The sequence below is a fragment of the Myotis yumanensis genome, unplaced genomic scaffold (assembly GCF_028538775.1).
Source record: "Myotis yumanensis isolate MYYU_CA2020_CCGP unplaced genomic scaffold, mMyoYum1.0.hap1 SCAF_1, whole genome shotgun sequence".
NCBI lineage: Eukaryota > Metazoa > Chordata > Mammalia > Chiroptera > Vespertilionidae > Myotis > Myotis yumanensis.
Window position 1 is genome coordinate 36,507,269 of NW_027223752.1, and position 16,900 is coordinate 36,524,168.

The 16,900-nt window shown below is 37.1% G+C and overlaps 1 protein-coding gene across 7 annotated transcripts in view; it reads right to left on the minus strand.

Moving 5' to 3' along the window:
* The window catches only part of FUT8 (fucosyltransferase 8), a 226,598-nt gene that overhangs the window by 16,427 nt on the left and 193,271 nt on the right, over window positions 1-16,900 (minus strand). The window lies entirely within an intron of this gene.

Sequence of the window (16,900 nt, forward strand, 5' to 3'; positions counted from 1 at the left end):
ATTTTGGGTGCTTTCATCTTCATAGCATCCCTAGAGAAGTATAATTTTCATTTTACCAAGGAAGTTAAGTAACTTGCCCAACCTGTTAGTACAAAAGTGGTAGAGCTCAAGTTCACATTTGGGTCGGTGTGCCTCTCAAGTCCATAGCTTTTCTTTTCTACCATAATATGCTGCCAAAGCAACACCTCCACACCAGATAAGGATGGTATCCATAACTCAAAGCATCTCATCAGAGAATAACCATACTGCCAGAGGACACAGCCACAGGCCAAGTTCTGTTTGTTTGTAATTGTTGTTGTGTTTTTTAAAATTAGACATAAAGTGTTCTCAAAACTTGCAGCTTGTCATTATAGCAAATGGCTCTTGTACTACTTTCATGACAGCAAATGATTATGAAGATACCTAAAGATTACAATTATAAGCCAAGGATCTATATCTTTTTAAGAAAAAAATTCTAAAGTCATTTTTTCCTTTGGCCAAAATAGGCCTATTATATTGTAGATTATGATAATAATAGAATCTGTGTTTACCTGGATATTAATTTAAAGTTATAGCAGCGATTAGATACTAATTTTTGTAGATGGTGATTAGTTTCAAAATCTAACTTCTACATGTCATTAATATTACTGTTCTATCAATATTATAATGCAATGAGAAGAACCAAAATGTGATAGCCAGCATTCCTAAAGTTTAATTTACATATTAAAGATCACACAGTAATAACTAGAAGACACAAAGATACCAGGCAGAGAGATTTCATAAATATAAAATGTACTGAATTAAATTTTCATTAACAAAAAATATTAACCTGAACATATAAGATAACTCAAGTTAAGATGTTGTCATTATGTATAATGAATTAGAATCACAGTTAATCACTAAACCATTAAAGAATGTACTTGTAGAGACTAAACCTAGAATACATTTAAAATGTATTCACCAGAATAAATATACAGTCCTCAAATTCTGTTTTTCTGCATTATGCAAAATGTTTTAAAATAAATTACATGATCTGGGAATGAAATCACTCAAACCAACTGTATAGTTATTAGAAAGTCAGTGATATAACTAAGAATTAAAAATGTTTGGCTAATATTCTCTCTCTGATATGTAAAACTCATTTCAGGATTCTTAGAACAAATCCCTTGAAACATGACATTTGTTGCAAGAAAAAATGGCAATAAATAAATTTACCACCGGTATGGCAGTTCACCTAGGGTGCCAGTTAAGAAAAAGTTGGGCAACTTTATTATATGGGAAACTGTAATTAAGAGTGTGTGGGGAAAGAGTGAGCCACATTTTCAATTAAACTCTAATAGTCTCCCTAAGGCCAGGAAAATTGGGGTGCTTTCCCTGATGTGGAGATAAGAGAGTAATACATGAATCAGAAAAAAAGAGGAAGGGAGAAAGGTAGTTCTTTTTATTAAAAAAAAAAGGAAGACCCTAGTCTCTCATATATGACCATAAACAAAAGCAAAATTAGTTGGGCTACCTTCCCTTTGTGATTTTCTTCTCAGTAAGGTTAAATTGCACTTCCATGAATGTATTACCCTCTGACTGCCCCAGGCATCATTTCCTTACAGATAGCCTTATTGCCAGCTTTCAGAAAGAAGCGAAAACTATGCCTAGACCTTCAAGACAGAGAATTCAGTTAATTTTTGTTGATTCTTTGTTCACTCATTCATTCAAATATTTGTTGAATACTACGTGTGGCAAACACTGTACTAGGCAGAGCATACAGTGATGACTCGTTCTTGCCTCCATGATTTCCTGCTCAAAAACCTCACCCAGAACTAGAATGCTTTCAAACATCATCACCAAAAACCATACTGTCAAAAAGATATCAATTCACTGCTTAGTAAAATATTAAGAGAAAAGGGTATTTATTTATATAAATACTGGCATCATATCAAAGTTCAGCTTCCTCAATAATGATATGTTTCAAAATGAAAGTAAATAATAGTACGTTTTCTGTTAGAATGTGCCTTCTTTTACTTAGTTTACCACATAGTGTTTTTTATCTACTGAAATACACATCCAAAACAATTTAAATTGGGATTAGATCCTAGAGATAATCTTATTCAGTACTTCCTAAATTTTAGTCATTTATGTACCACCTTTATAGTTTTTATCATATCCATGTATCTGCACTACTTAATGTTTTAAAAATTCACTTTTTAAAAGCTTCAATGAGTTTATTTTATAGATGGTAACTATAAATATAACTTTATTGAAAAACAAAACCATGTTATTAAATTTTATATATATGTAAATATATATAAATATATAAATATATACTATTGCTTATTAAAGGGCACTGTGCTCAAGCCAGATTTCTATTTTTAAAAAAGGGACTGTTAGTGAGGTTTTAAGGGGTAATAATTGCTTTTCTCCTTACATCTCCTATAAGGCTAAACCTAAATGAGACACAAGGAGAGGAATAAAATGGCAATCAAAATGTATCAACCTGATTACCAATAGGATGAGTTAGAGAATGTAGGTTTTTTATTTTCCTTTTCTTTTTATTTATGGTCTAATGGGTTTCCTAATAGTTCCCACCAAGTCCTAAGCAGAGTTTGTCAACCAAGGCCTACTTCACAGAGGAGGAGGGGGAATATGTGTTCTGAGAATGGGTCACGCCATGAGAGAAGCCAGTCACATTTGGCTCCTCTGCCCAAGCTCACCAGTTGTATAGCACGTTACTTCCACTGCAAGTGGAAGGGAAATGAGGCAGTCACAAAGAGCAGACAAGCACTTCTGTACTTTTCCCTTCTATGGAATGGAATTTACTTCCCACATATGGAAACTCGTGTGAAATGAAGGATATACAGTGCCTCTCCCCATCCACCTCTGTCCCCAACCCCAAACAATTATCCAGCATTAAAGAACTATTACACATATCCTGATACCAAACTGAGACTTTGTCTTTGACATAATCAATAAGACTGAGAAAGGGATAACTTTCTCAACTGTGATTCAATGTTTATTTTAGTACTTTATCAGGAAACTGCCTGAAATTATCTCACATGCCACCCAAAATAATCTGTAGTAATCTGTTATAAATTTCAGAGTTTGGAAAACATAGATTTATTTAAACTCCCTCATTTTACAGAGGAAATAGATAGACTAAGAGGCTAAATGAACTTCTCAAAGATAATACTAGTACAGCTAATAAATGGGCTAGGATCAGATGCTAGAGCTAACTTCATTACTTATATTACATTCTGCTTTCTGGAACCTACACACACACACACACACACACACACACACACACACACACACACACTTATCATAAATCATATAATATTATATATATTTTAAAAATCACTTAAGTATAGCCCCTTTGATCAATCAAGAGTGCCCTGCATTTTCTTAAGACTACTGTTAAAAAAAAGTACTGTATCAACCTTCCAGCAAGAGAATGTTTTATATGTATAAGAAATGCATAAGTAAGTCATACACTATTCATTAGTAAAGAATCAGTGCAAAGTAGCCTGGGCATTACAAAATTGAGTGCCCAGTTCAACTGGAATGGACATGATCATTATTAATTATTTCAGGGACTCATTTTCAAGACTACCTCCTCTTGTTGATAATCCTGTTTTATAAAGTGATTTCTCTTTGCTAAGGGCAGGTGAGACTCAAAAGGCTTGTTATACACAAATAGCTCTCTGCCAGAGCCACAGACAGCTCTTTGGAAGGAAGGATTTCCACAGCTGCCTGCAAGTACCTCTACAGAAGCTCCTTCCCTCCTAGTCAATTCCTAAGAGCCCCATTTAAAAGCATTACTCTGTCATCTTTCTGTGTGACATAAGACAGACATACTGGCCCCAGAGCTACTCAATTAGTTATTACTCTTCAGTAGACTCAATAGAAAGGGCTTCAGGAGCTTCTCAACATCCACCATGAATGAACAGGTTCTGCTATAACAAAAAATGTTTCAAGAGTAGAGAAGATTTTGGCTCCCAGTCCACGAGATTTCTTCTGCATTTAGTCTTCTTTCTTCAGTTGCTACTAAGCAACTGTATCACTGCCTTGTGAGAGAAGCAGAACTCAGGAGGGGGAACTCTCCGGAAGACAGAACTCACAGAGCTCAGAACTGTCAAGGCTAAGAGGTTTGGAATAGTGTTGCCAATTGAAAAAAATATCCAATAAGACATCACTATCTAGAACTTAAATTTCACTTGTGGAGAGGAGGGGATTATTAGTAACTTTTTGGAGATTATGAAACCAGAAAAGCTGTTTGCTTTCTGAACTCAAGCCTCATAAAGAGGTTTCCCTCAATCCTCCATAGGTCCAGACTTCCCCCAAATAGGAGGAGAGGGGTAGAATGGTGTTGTTTTAAATATATTTATTGATTTTTAGAGAGAGGAAGGGAGAGGGGGGAGAGACAGAGAAAGAGATGGAGGGAGGGAGGGAGGGAAGTGGAAGGAAGGGAGAGAGAAAGATAGATAGATAGATGATGATAGATAGATAGATAGATAGATAGATATAGAAACATTGTTTTGAGAGTGTAACATTAATGGGCTGCCTCCTGCATGCCCCCATCGGGGACTAAGCCTGCAACCTGGATATGTGCCCTGGCTAGGAATCAAACCAGCAACCTTTTGGTGCACGTGGCCAACCAACTGAGCCATATAGGCGAAGGGCCGAGGCAAGAATAAAATTTTAATTCCCTTCCTAAAGGCTGCCTTGAATGGTTATAGTTGCTAGGTGTCATGACACCTAATAGCCATTCCAAGGACTATGCCAACTGCTGAGACTCATGGCCCCATTTGAGGCTGGAGCAGGGAGAGCCAGCAAACAAAATATAATAAGGCAGCCCGGCCGGCATGGCTCAGTGGTTGAGTGTTGACCTATGAACTAGGAGGTAGGTCCTGGTTCGATTCCCAGTCAGGGCACGTTGCCTGGGTTGCACACTCAGTCCCCAGTGTGGGGTGTGCAGGAGGCAGCCAATCAATTATTCTCTTTCATCATTGATGTTTCTCTCTCTCTCTCTCTCTTTCTCTTCCTCTCTGAAAGCAAAAAAAAATTATTTAAAAAATACATATAATAAGGTAAATGCTTATTCATACAGTACCTTGACTGTAGTGCATAGTGACTAAGAATATAGGCTTTGGAGTCACAAAAATTGGTGTTCAAATCCTCTATCATTAAGTTATGTGACCATGAATAGGTTATATTTAACTTTGCCCCAGTTTCTTATCTGGAAAATGGCATTGATAATAGCACCTTATTTATCATCAAAATGGTATTAATAAAAGTATCTTACTCATCGAGTCATTTTAAGGTTGAGGCACTGTCTGGAGAAAGCTGAGCATGAAACCTAATGCATAATAATTCTGCTGCATAATTCTCAAGAAGCTGGCTACAGTTTGATCTAGGAAGAAGTTATTTGCCAAAATAACATAGTCTCTGAAAAAATATATAAAAGTGCCCCATTTCAGTGAGTCAAAGATATATCCAAATATATTAGATATAAGAAGACATAAGATATATACCCAAAGTAAATCTTATTCATATTGTTTACCATAGTCAATAGAACAATGAGCAGCTACTTTCAAAATATTCAACCAATGTTCAAACTGAAGAGCAGTGACTCCAAGCTATCTGAAAGTTCTGATAGAATTATCATCAGTAACTTCACCTGACAAAAAATTCTGTTCTATACTAAAAGCACAGAATAGCAGTAAGTTGTCTAAACTAGTAACACTTCCTGTTCATATTATGGCAAAAAAAATTGGTATCCTTAAGTTATACCCACAAAGACTATCTGGACTTCTAGGATTTATATTTTCTTTAACTCTGTGTAGCCGAATATGACTCTGATTAAATCCTTACTGAACTCTCTGAAACTTGTTAGAGGAGACAAAAGTAAAAGGAGAGCAAGACCGCAAGCTAACTAGCTGTCATGAGACCTCTAGAGGCATGGGGGAGCTTTGTTGATTTTACTTGAACACAAATGATAGCCATTAAAAAAAAAATCACATAAATGTGCGAGGTCTGTTCTTCGGGGTTTGACAATGATGACATTAATATTTATACCCTCATTTAATGACTGATCTCTGTTCTCATTTGAAATATGGAGAAAAGATATACTATTGAAACTTGAACATCTGGTAGACTTTTTGTTTTTCAACCACTGCAGCTGATCTCTTCTTGAACTTGAACGAGCAACGGCTGCCTGCCATATGAATTCCATCACCGCTCTACTTAAGCAACAACTCAAAAGACTGTTATTCCTGCCAGTTTGAAGCCTCAACCAACTGAGTGAACGTTTTAAATTCAATCATATGAAACACAGTGCAGTGTTAGCAACATTCTTAAGAATTAGCATATCACACGATGGGAATAATTGTGCAGCGTTCTTATGAGGTGCTTGCTGCTTTTACTAGAAAGAGAAATGCCTTGCAAAGGCAACTAGACTCATGGGTTCACTGACCTCAATGAGATTCTGACAGACTGAACTCTGGAAAAGAGACTAAAAGAATGGCTAATGGAAAATATGTGGTATCTTAGTGAGTTATGCAGACCAGGATAAGGCAAGCAGGACAGGGTCAAAAGTAAAAAGACCAAAGAGGTTTGTTTGCCTCACTCCACTAAACAGAAGGCTCCCTGAAGTCATTCTTAATGTTTCTGAAACAAATTTAGGCATTTAACTTTTATATACATATACTAGTATGTTACTTTGCCAAATGGTTTCATATGGTCCGCAGACAGCTTGCTCATAAAGAGAATACTGCCATCAGTTTCTTTGATGATTTATATTGCATAGGCCCTAAGAACTCCACGGCTAGAGATTTGGGGGATTTTTTTTGTTTGTGTTTTAATAATTTAGTATTTTCTTCTAACTTAGAACCTTCTTCCAACCCAAAGGATTCTAAAGAATCCTAGAATAGCTTTTCTTATTGGCAAGAAACAAGAGAGTAGAAGAGTGGAAAGAAAGACAAGGCTTAATTTCATCAAATTTACTAAAGAGCCAAACCCCAACCTCTTATTCCCTCTTGTGAAAAATCACAATCCCACTTTCATATACCTCTTATTCCTTCATCACATGTCATATCTCCTTGAAAGAAATAGCCAGGAGGGAGGACCTCACGGCAATAATGGCCTTTTAATTCCTTGAGAATCCCTGAAAGACGTGACTGGTGATCAGGTGTGCCATCAGGATCTCACAGGACAGAGCAGTCACTTGGCATATGCTGTGTTCCCTATTGCTTTGGGGAATTTTACAGCTGCCACTGTGATTAGCACATAGCTGGAGAGCTGGAATGCAACATTTCGTGTTGGATTTATAGTACTTGTAATTTCTCTGGTAAGTTCCCATCCAATTATGATAAATCAGGAAGGCCTAATTTGGGTTTCCTGATGATAGCATAAAGGTCCATTCTAGTATCTTAAGATACAAGAATCATCACTAGAAATTCTGGCTATACCATGAGAGAGAAAAATAAAAATACAGAGTCATATTGGAAAAAGGAGATAATAACAAAACAGTTAAGACTTGTGGGATTTGAGGAGAAAAGACAATTAATCAAGTGCAGCATCTTGTACAGCACTATGAAAATGCTAATAAAACAGACAAACATCTCGGCCTACTAAAGCAGGGACTGGAGCAGCAATCTCCCTCATACTGCATGTAAGACCAATCCACAAAGTATTAGCAGCTCCAAGGGTCACCTGACACCATTCCCATCTTTAACTCTTCCTGCCACCTCAAACTGCAGAATACATCTTTTCCCCCAGCTGCCTCCTCCTCCACCATGGAAGAAAGAAGATGAGCAGTAGGGGATGGCTTTATGTGCCACGATACAGCTCCTATTGTCACCGCTGCTGCCAATCTGGTAAAAGTCACCTGACCTCCCCTTCTCCTCTTCTGGGTTGTGTTGCCTAACTAGAAAGAGAGTTAATACTTGACAATCTATAACCTCTGCTGGCACAGCTAAGATAAATACTATAAAGACATTACTCAAAAAGAGGCTCTATTTTACCCTTTTTGGTTTAACTGGGGGAAGAGCAGGGGATATCCATAAATGAAGAAAAAGAACTTTGAGGCAAAAGACATGAAACCTTACCTAACAGAGCATGGGAAGGAGAGGAAGGTGAAGGAGGAAGATAAATGTAGCAAATGGTAAGGAGATGTGTGAGATGAGGAGACGTAGTCTTTTGCTTGTTATTGCTTAAAAAATTTAAGACTTTGTACAGATTTGATACTTTACACAGTGGTTCCCATGACATTTTAAGTTTATGCTTAAAACAGAGAAAGTATCACCCCAACCTTCTTTAGAACTTTGACCAAAATTTGCAAAAAATGCTGTCACTACCTTGCCAAGAAGGTTATCTACTATTCCTCATCATATACAACATCTTTTTAGACGTTTATCTATCAACAGGCCACGGAGTCTTACCTGGTAGATCTCCAAATCAGAAGCCACCATTTTACGGTAATTCTATTTTCACCCCAAATCATAAAATCCTGGGCAGGGATGACGATCCAGAGTCTGTTCCTTCCATGTATTTTACTCCTTCTCCATGACCCATGCTATAAGCCACCTCTAAAATAGTTCCTGCATCCACCCTGTCCTAGTCACACCTCCCGATCAGCAACTTTAAGAACTAACGTTTACTGAACACTACATGCCAGGTACTATATTAAACATTTTCTATATATTATTCTAATTAACCCACAAAGTCGTGATGAGGTGAGTATTCTCTTATCACTATTTCAAGATGAAGTTAAGTAATCTTTTCAAGGTCTCCCAGCTAACAGTCAGAAACAGGAGTTGAACCCAGGCATTCTGATTCCAGAGTTTGAAGTATTACTCCATCCTTACTCTATTACCGTAAAGTTTCAGAAGAAGCAAAAATCCAGATCACTCTACAGTATGCACTAGATCTAGGAATTTAGTATTAAGTAAAGGACATAAACTTCAAATTTTGATCATACGTGCCCATATAACCAATTAGTTAGCTGTGAATAGTGGCTTAACAAAACAATTTTATTCACTGTCATTTTGGTTTCGTACTGGGATCCCGGAAGAAACAAAAATAAAAGCTAAAGCAGCTTATCTCAAATTTAAATTATTTGTATGAAACAATTAGGGTGCTTTTTAGTCAACTTAAAGCTCATGGTTAAGAGTTAATAATACCTTCAGAACTTGAGAATGTGAATTAAAACCAACCTATGACAGGCTTATTTCCTAATAATTTATAATAAGCTTTTCATGAAGAAGAAACAGCCTACTTCAGAACAAAGGATCTGGAAGCAAAGTTATCATAAAGAGGTTTATTAAACTTATAACCACTTTCCCTATTATCTATTTACATACTTATTTTCAACTATTAAACATGAAAGCAAAAATACTTTGCAATCTAAAATACTTCTATCCTCAAAAATTATTTCCTCCTTTAATTTGTTCAGTGGTATATTTAGGAATAAGAAAAAATAAATTTCAATTTCTTCATAAAGACTTTAAAAATTAAAAGACTCCTGCCAGGCCAGTGTGACTCAGTGGTTGTACGTTGACCTATGAACCAGGAGGTCATGGCTCGATTCCCGGTCAGGGCACATGCCTGGGTTGTGGACTTGATCCCCAGTCAGGGGTGAGGCATGCACAAGGCAGTCGATCAATGATTCTCTCTCATCATTGATATTACTATTTCTCTCTCCCTCTCTCCAAAATCAATAAAACCATATTTTTAAAAATTAAAGTACTCCTGATGGATGATATGATCCCAAATTCAGGATATAATAACTGATGGCATCTGAAATGGATCACACAATAAATACAAATATTTTATATTTTCAGAAACAAATTTCAGCCTTGTTTATTATAATCATTAGCTTTACTCATGTCAGTGGAACTTTAAAAATATTAAAAATGCTAAGTAAAATAAGCCAGTCAGAGAAAGACAAGTACCATATGATTTCACTCTTATGTGAAATCTAAAAACTAGTAAACAAAATAGAAACAGACTCATAGATGCAGCGAACAAACTGTCAGACAACTATCAGAGTGGAGGGGGCTGGCTGAGCTGGGTGAAAAAGGTGAAGGGAATAAGCAAAAAACAAAAACCTCATAGATACAGACAACAGTATGGTGACTACCAGAGGGGAAGGGAGGATGGAGGGAGGTAGAAGAGGGAATGGGGGGATAAATGGTAATAAAAGGAGACTTGAACTGGGGTGGTGAATACACAATACAATATACAGATGATGTATTATAGAATTGTATACCTGAAATCTATATAATTTTATTAACCAATGTCACCTCAATAAATTCCATTAAAAATAAATAAATAAATAAATAAATAAATAAATATCAGAGAAAGGACTTTTAGAGGTAATACAAAGTAATTAAGTTAATTCAATGGATTAAATTGAACATACATGAATGGGGACGATCACAATTGTGTTTATATATATATAACCCTAATATGCAAATAGACCGAACTGCAGAACAACTGAACAACCAGTTGTTATGACGTGCACTGACCACCAGGGGATGTGTGCAGAACATGGTGGGCATCGGCAGCAGGTGGCAGAGCGCAGAACATGGCAGGCAACAGCCACAGTGGGATGGTGGAGCAGGGGAGCAGGGGCGCCAGACCAAGGTGGGGTGCCGGTCGCTGTCATCAGGGCGAGCCTCTGGTGGTTACTGAAAATTCTTTGCTCCCCCATGCCACGGTCTTGCTGAGTGCTCACACTTGCTGCCAGCACCAGCCCCGCTTGTACCCACTGCAGGCGTTGGAGCCACCGCTTGCACCTGTTGCCGGCACCTGGAGCCAGCCTTGATCGCTTGGCTGTGTCAGCAGATGCGAGCAGCGGCTGCTGGCCCCAATCGCTCCTGAGGGCTTCTCCACCTTCCCCTGCTCCTGAGGGGCAATTGGGGCAGCAATTACCACTCGCACCGCTGATGGCGCCGGCCCCGCTTGCACCCGCTGCTGGCGCAGGCCCCAATTGCTCTGTGCCCTCAGTGGGTGCGAACGGTGCCGGCGCCATCAGCGCATGGGAGTGGCAGCAGTGGGAGCCACGCTGCCAGCAGACAGGGGATCAGGGGACATGGTGGGAGGGGCCTGGCGGGGTGCAGAGGATGGGTCAAGACCCGCCCCTGTGCCCACCACAGCCTTGCGGCACACAGTTTCTTTCAAGGTTCACGAATTCGTGCACTGGGCCTCTAGTATATGAATAAATTTGTGAAGTTCAGCTCAAGAATAAAGAGACATAATATTACATATAAAGAGGCATAGGGAAGAAGGAGATCTTCCAAATGACAATAAGACAATTCTCTTCTATCTAAAGAGATGAGAGCTGAAAGGGGATATGTTAAAAACCTGTCAAATCATGAAAGATTTAGACATGGTGTCCAACAATGTGTTCACTAAATCTTAGAATTAGGGACCTTTCATTGGTGCTTGAAAGAAGTAGTTTAAGAAAAAAAGAAAGTCTAATTTTAGCCTATAAGTAGGATGCTCACATAATTCATTATTCCAAGCAAAGATAAAAGCCAGAAATGATATGTTTGGGGGAAAACATGAATGTTTAGACTTTGACACAAGAATGGCAACTATAACTCTCATAAAATGTCACTAAGAACTACGGTTAAATCAGAGTATTGAACTGAATGAATCAGTGATATGACCCAAAATGCCCTTTTTAGGCTTCAGTACACAAAAAGACGGTGCTACATTTTGGCTCTAAAGAATGCTTTTTCTTTGTGTACCAACAAACTATTGTGTCTTTTCCTTGCGGTATGGAGATAAGAGGATAAGGTAGGTGTGTGTGTGTGTGTGTGTGTGTAGAGAGAGAGAGAGAGAGAGAGAGAGAGAGATAGAGAGAGAGAGAGAGAAGTTACATGATATACAGAAGACAGCAAGGGCTCTATTCCCCAAATGGATGTAGATGCTGTGGGAAGTTAATAACTAGTATATAACAAAACTTTGGCTTTCAGAGATTTAAAATTTTAGGATTTCAACTCTCAGAAAATAGCGTAATTTTGAGAACCATCCATGCATGTACTATCACTGCATTTACCAAGCTGTATTATAATAATTATGTTTTTGTTTATATCTGTCTCTTACTCAAGTCTGAAATGAGAATATAAACCTTAAACTATTCATCTTGTTGCCTCAGCAACTACACGTTTCCCAGGCACATAAAAAGCACAAAGTAAGTGTTTAACTAAGTGGATGAATTTAATATATCAAGTATTATAATTAGCATGGATGCCACCGTCTCCTGTAGGAAATAATCACTCAGTCAGTAGATGAGCCCACCACTCAGCATTACAACCACAATGTTAAGGGTGAATTTTGAGATTTGAGACTATCATCAGTTTTACTGCTTTAAGATACAAAATATGAATAAAGGTATTATATAAATTCAGCTTAGCAAGTAATAATGTATCATTTTCCAGGTATGTGTTACCTAAGAAACTGGAAAAGTTCTTAAATAAAGGCAGTACCTGATTAGCATATTACTCAGAAAGAAAATAATATTCTTGCTTTTGTTTTTTTGTTATGATTTCATTGTACACTTTTCCAGAGAGCTGAATCTAGGTTTCCAAGCCTAAAGAATTATCTTTGAGAGTTACAAACACTCTAGAATATACTTTAGTTATTAAATATCAGAATTTATAGTTAATTTTTACATGATGTACTGAGCCTGATGAAACTGAAAATTATGCTAGGCTTGTTTTATTGCTAGAACAAAGTTTATCCTTTCAGAATTTTATTTGTTTCACATTATAGTATATTAACTTGAAATAAATAATGAAAATAATTTATAAGAATATCACTTAGGATATTTATATGACATAAAATACAAAAATGTTATTTAAAACTAATATTTTCATATCCCTGGTTATTGCTGTTTGTGATCATTACTATAATTATAATAAAACATATTGTACTTTTTCATTTTCAGATAATTTTCACATATTAGCTCAGTATATTTGCAACAGAGCTCTCTGTTCTCCATAAGACCTGCCTTCAAGGAAAACTATTTTACCAGAGCCTAACCTACTGAAGAGGTTTTACCAAATCCTAACCAATCTGGGAGAAGGCATATACCAACCTCAGATTTTCTATAAGGCAGACCCCTAATCATAGGACTATGGAATATTTCCCTTCCCCCATACTATATCACCATATCAATATAGGGCTACTGAGTAGTAACAAAGGATTACAGCTAAAAGAACTGCCTATTTAAGGAGTCTTCAAGAAAATATAAAAACAACAGTGCAATAAAAAAGATACTAGAAGAAAACTTAGCATCTGACACCATGGTTATAGCTAACAGTTAACACAGCCTACCTCCTAGCCAGAAAAACATAAACCTGACAATAAAGGCCTATGTACTTCAGTTTCTTCTTAGCAGATACAGCAAATTCAGCTTTCAACAAAAAAATTACAAGATATGCTAAATGACAAAAAAAAAAAAAAATAGACTGAAGGAACAAAGCAACCATTAGATCCAGTCTCAAATATAGCAGAGATTTTGGAAATATCAGTTTGGGAATTGAAAATAACTACGATTAATAAGATAAGTGGAAAATATGCAACAAAAGATGAGTAAGGCAGAGATGGAAACTCTACTAAAGAATCAAAACTAAATGCTATAAATATGAAACACTGTAACAGAAATGAAGAATGCCTTTGATGTACTTATCACTAGGCTAAACATGACCAAGGAAAGAATCAGTATCAAAACATCTGCTAAAGCAGCGGTTCTCAACCTGTGGGTTGCGACCCCTTTGGCAGTCAAATGACCCTTTTACAGGGGTTGCCTAAGACCATCCTGCATGTCAGATATTTACATTATAATTCATAACAGTAGCAACATTACAGTTATGAAGTAGCAACGAAAATAATTTTATGGTTGGGTCACAACATGAGGAACTGTATTTAAAGGGCCAGAAGGTTGAGAACCACTGTGCTAAAGGATTTATATTCAAATATAAAAAGATCTCTTAAAACTCAACAATAAGAAAACAAAGAACCCTATTATAACATAGGCAAAATATGAACAGACAACTCGCCAATTCATACAGACAGTGAATAAGCATATGATGATTAATATTATAAATCATTAGCACATTGCAAATTAAAACAGGATACCACTACATGCCTATTAGAATGGCTAAACTCTAAAATACTGAGTGGCAACACGGAATGCTGGGAAGGATATGGAGCAACAGGAACTTTCATTCATTGTTGATGTGAATGCAAAATGGTATAGCTATTGTTATGAACTGAATATTTGTGTCCTCCCAAAATTTTTATGTGGAGCTCTAATCCCCCAAGTGATGACATTGGGAGGAGGGGCCTTTGGAAGGTAATTAGGTGTGGCCTCTATGATGGGCATAGTGCCTTTATAAGAAGAGGAAGAGATTTCAGAGTTTCCTCATTCTATTAAGTGAGGATACAGCAAGAGGCATCCTGCAAGCCAGGAAGGACACTCACCAAGAGCCGAACCTGCTGGCACTCTCATTTTGAACTTGTAGCCTCCAGAACTGAAAAATAATGTCTGTTAAGCCACCCAGTGTATGGCAGCCCAAGCAGACTAGGACAGCCCCTTTGGAAGACAATTTGGCAGTTTCTTACACAGCTAAACATAGTCTTACCATACAACCCAGCAATCACCTCTTAAGGATTAACCTAAATGAGTTGAAAACATATGCCCATGCAAAAACATCAATGTTTATACCAGCTTTTATTCATAATTGCTAAAACAGTACATGTGTCACAAACTGTGACACATCCATACAACTCAATAATATTCCGCAATAAAAGGAAATAAGCTGTCAAGCCAGAGAAAGACACAGAGGAACTTATTTTTAAAAGAGCAGTCAGTCAAAAAAGATTTCATGATGTATGATTTGAACTATATGACATCCTGGAAAATGCAAAATAATGGAGACAAAAAAAAGATTAGTGATTGCTACAGGTAGGGGGGAGCAGGAGAGGTTAATAGGGGTAAACACAGGAGATTTTTAGTGCTGTGAAACTATTCTGTATGATTATGTAATGGTGGACACTTGAAATTATGCATTTGGCAAAACCCTTAGGATAGCGGTTCTCAACCTGTGGGTCGCGACCCCTTTGGGGGTCGAACAACCCTTTCACAGGGGTCGCCTAAGACCATCGGAAAACATATAATTACATATTGTTTTTGTGATTAATCACTATGCTTTAATTATGTTCAATTTGTAACAATGAAATTGGGGGTCACCACAACATGAAGACTGTATTAAACGGTCACGGCATTAGGAAGGTTGAGAACCACTGCCTTAATTCGATATAAATGGAAGTGTAGCCTTTACAAAATCCTCTTTCTTTTATGGCAAACAGATGCATTAAATTTGCCCTCATAACAGTTTCTTACTCTTTGCTAATTGGTGGAATTTTAAGGCTTCAAAGAAATCAAAGTGATATATCAAGCCTCTTTCCCTATTTATTATCTCCAAATTGTTGTTAACAAAATAAAAACTCTTAAAATTAACAATATTAATACAATATTTATTGAAATGGCTTTCATGTAATAATATCTCATATTCTTAATAGGCCTCAAAATTTCACTTAAGCCCATCTAAGTAGGGATCAGGTTCCAATATAATGATATGTGCTTTCTTTCATTCCAGCATGACACGGCACAGAGATATACTTCATATTGAACTTTAAAAAAATGGCCCCAAGAACAGGTGTCTCAGGCTAGATTCAGAGCATAAGTGAGATTTCTGTTAGGGGATGATAAGGAAACATTTACAATTTTAATTGAAGAATGCCAGGCACCAGAGGCAAATAGCATGCAATTTTTAAAATGCTAAATAAAGCCAGCTGTCAAAAAGGGCAAGCTTGCTGGTGGTTTATAGCTATTCACCATCATGCAACAAAACACTATTTTTTGAGGTGTGTTTTATTCATGGACTGTAGTCTCTGCACATCCTATTGATAACCTGGGTCAAATGAAGAAATTATCTACAACTACATCTCTTTTAATTAATTTTGGAGAATCTCTTTTAATTAATTTTGGAGAGAGAGAACAGTATCATTTTTACTGTTCTATGGGATGGCCACTGGGAGAAAGTGAATTCTTCCATTAGTGCTGCTAAGGAAAAATGTGTCCAAATCTCTGACTGAATTGGGATATTGAGTGGCAGTTGTAAAATGTGTTGTCCCACATTCTAATCACAAAAGAGACTGTAAAATGACAAGTAAGGAAATAAAAGAGTCTGAGCATTTCCTTCCTTATTTCTGGTGGTCACTAACCTAAATATAGAGTGGAAAAAAGACAGAGGAAGGATCAATGGCCCTTTTAAAAAAAAATCCACAAACTGAACAGTCCTTTTCTGTTAGTATCTCTTACCTGTGGTATCCGATACAAAAACAGTATTGTGTTAATTTAAACATAAAATTGGATAACAACATGTTATATTTTACTTAAAAAAGCAATAGCTTTAAAATGCTAGTTTGTCCTTGACAATAGATAATTTCATCAAAACAGAGCTGTAGAATGATTTCTTTCCCTTTTATTTTTAAAGAATGACATGGTTAGATATCGTGTTCAGACTATTATTTTTAGCCACAATGCAAAGACTGCATTCAAACTTTCTCCAAATGATTCTCTCCCTGCCCTTTTCTTTAATCTGCTCAGCATACTCTAAAGACCCAGGCAATTCATTTCCGTGAGACAGAACTGCAAGATGGTCTTTAAGAAATGCTGTGTCACCTGGCCGGTGTGGTGCAGTGGTTGACTGTTGACTAATGAACCAGGAGGTCACAGTTCAATTCCGGTCAGGGCACATGCCAGGTTATAGGCTTGATCCCCAGTAGGGGGTGTGCAGGAGGCAGCCAATCAGTGATTCTCTCTCATCATTGATGTTTCTATCCCTCTCTCCCT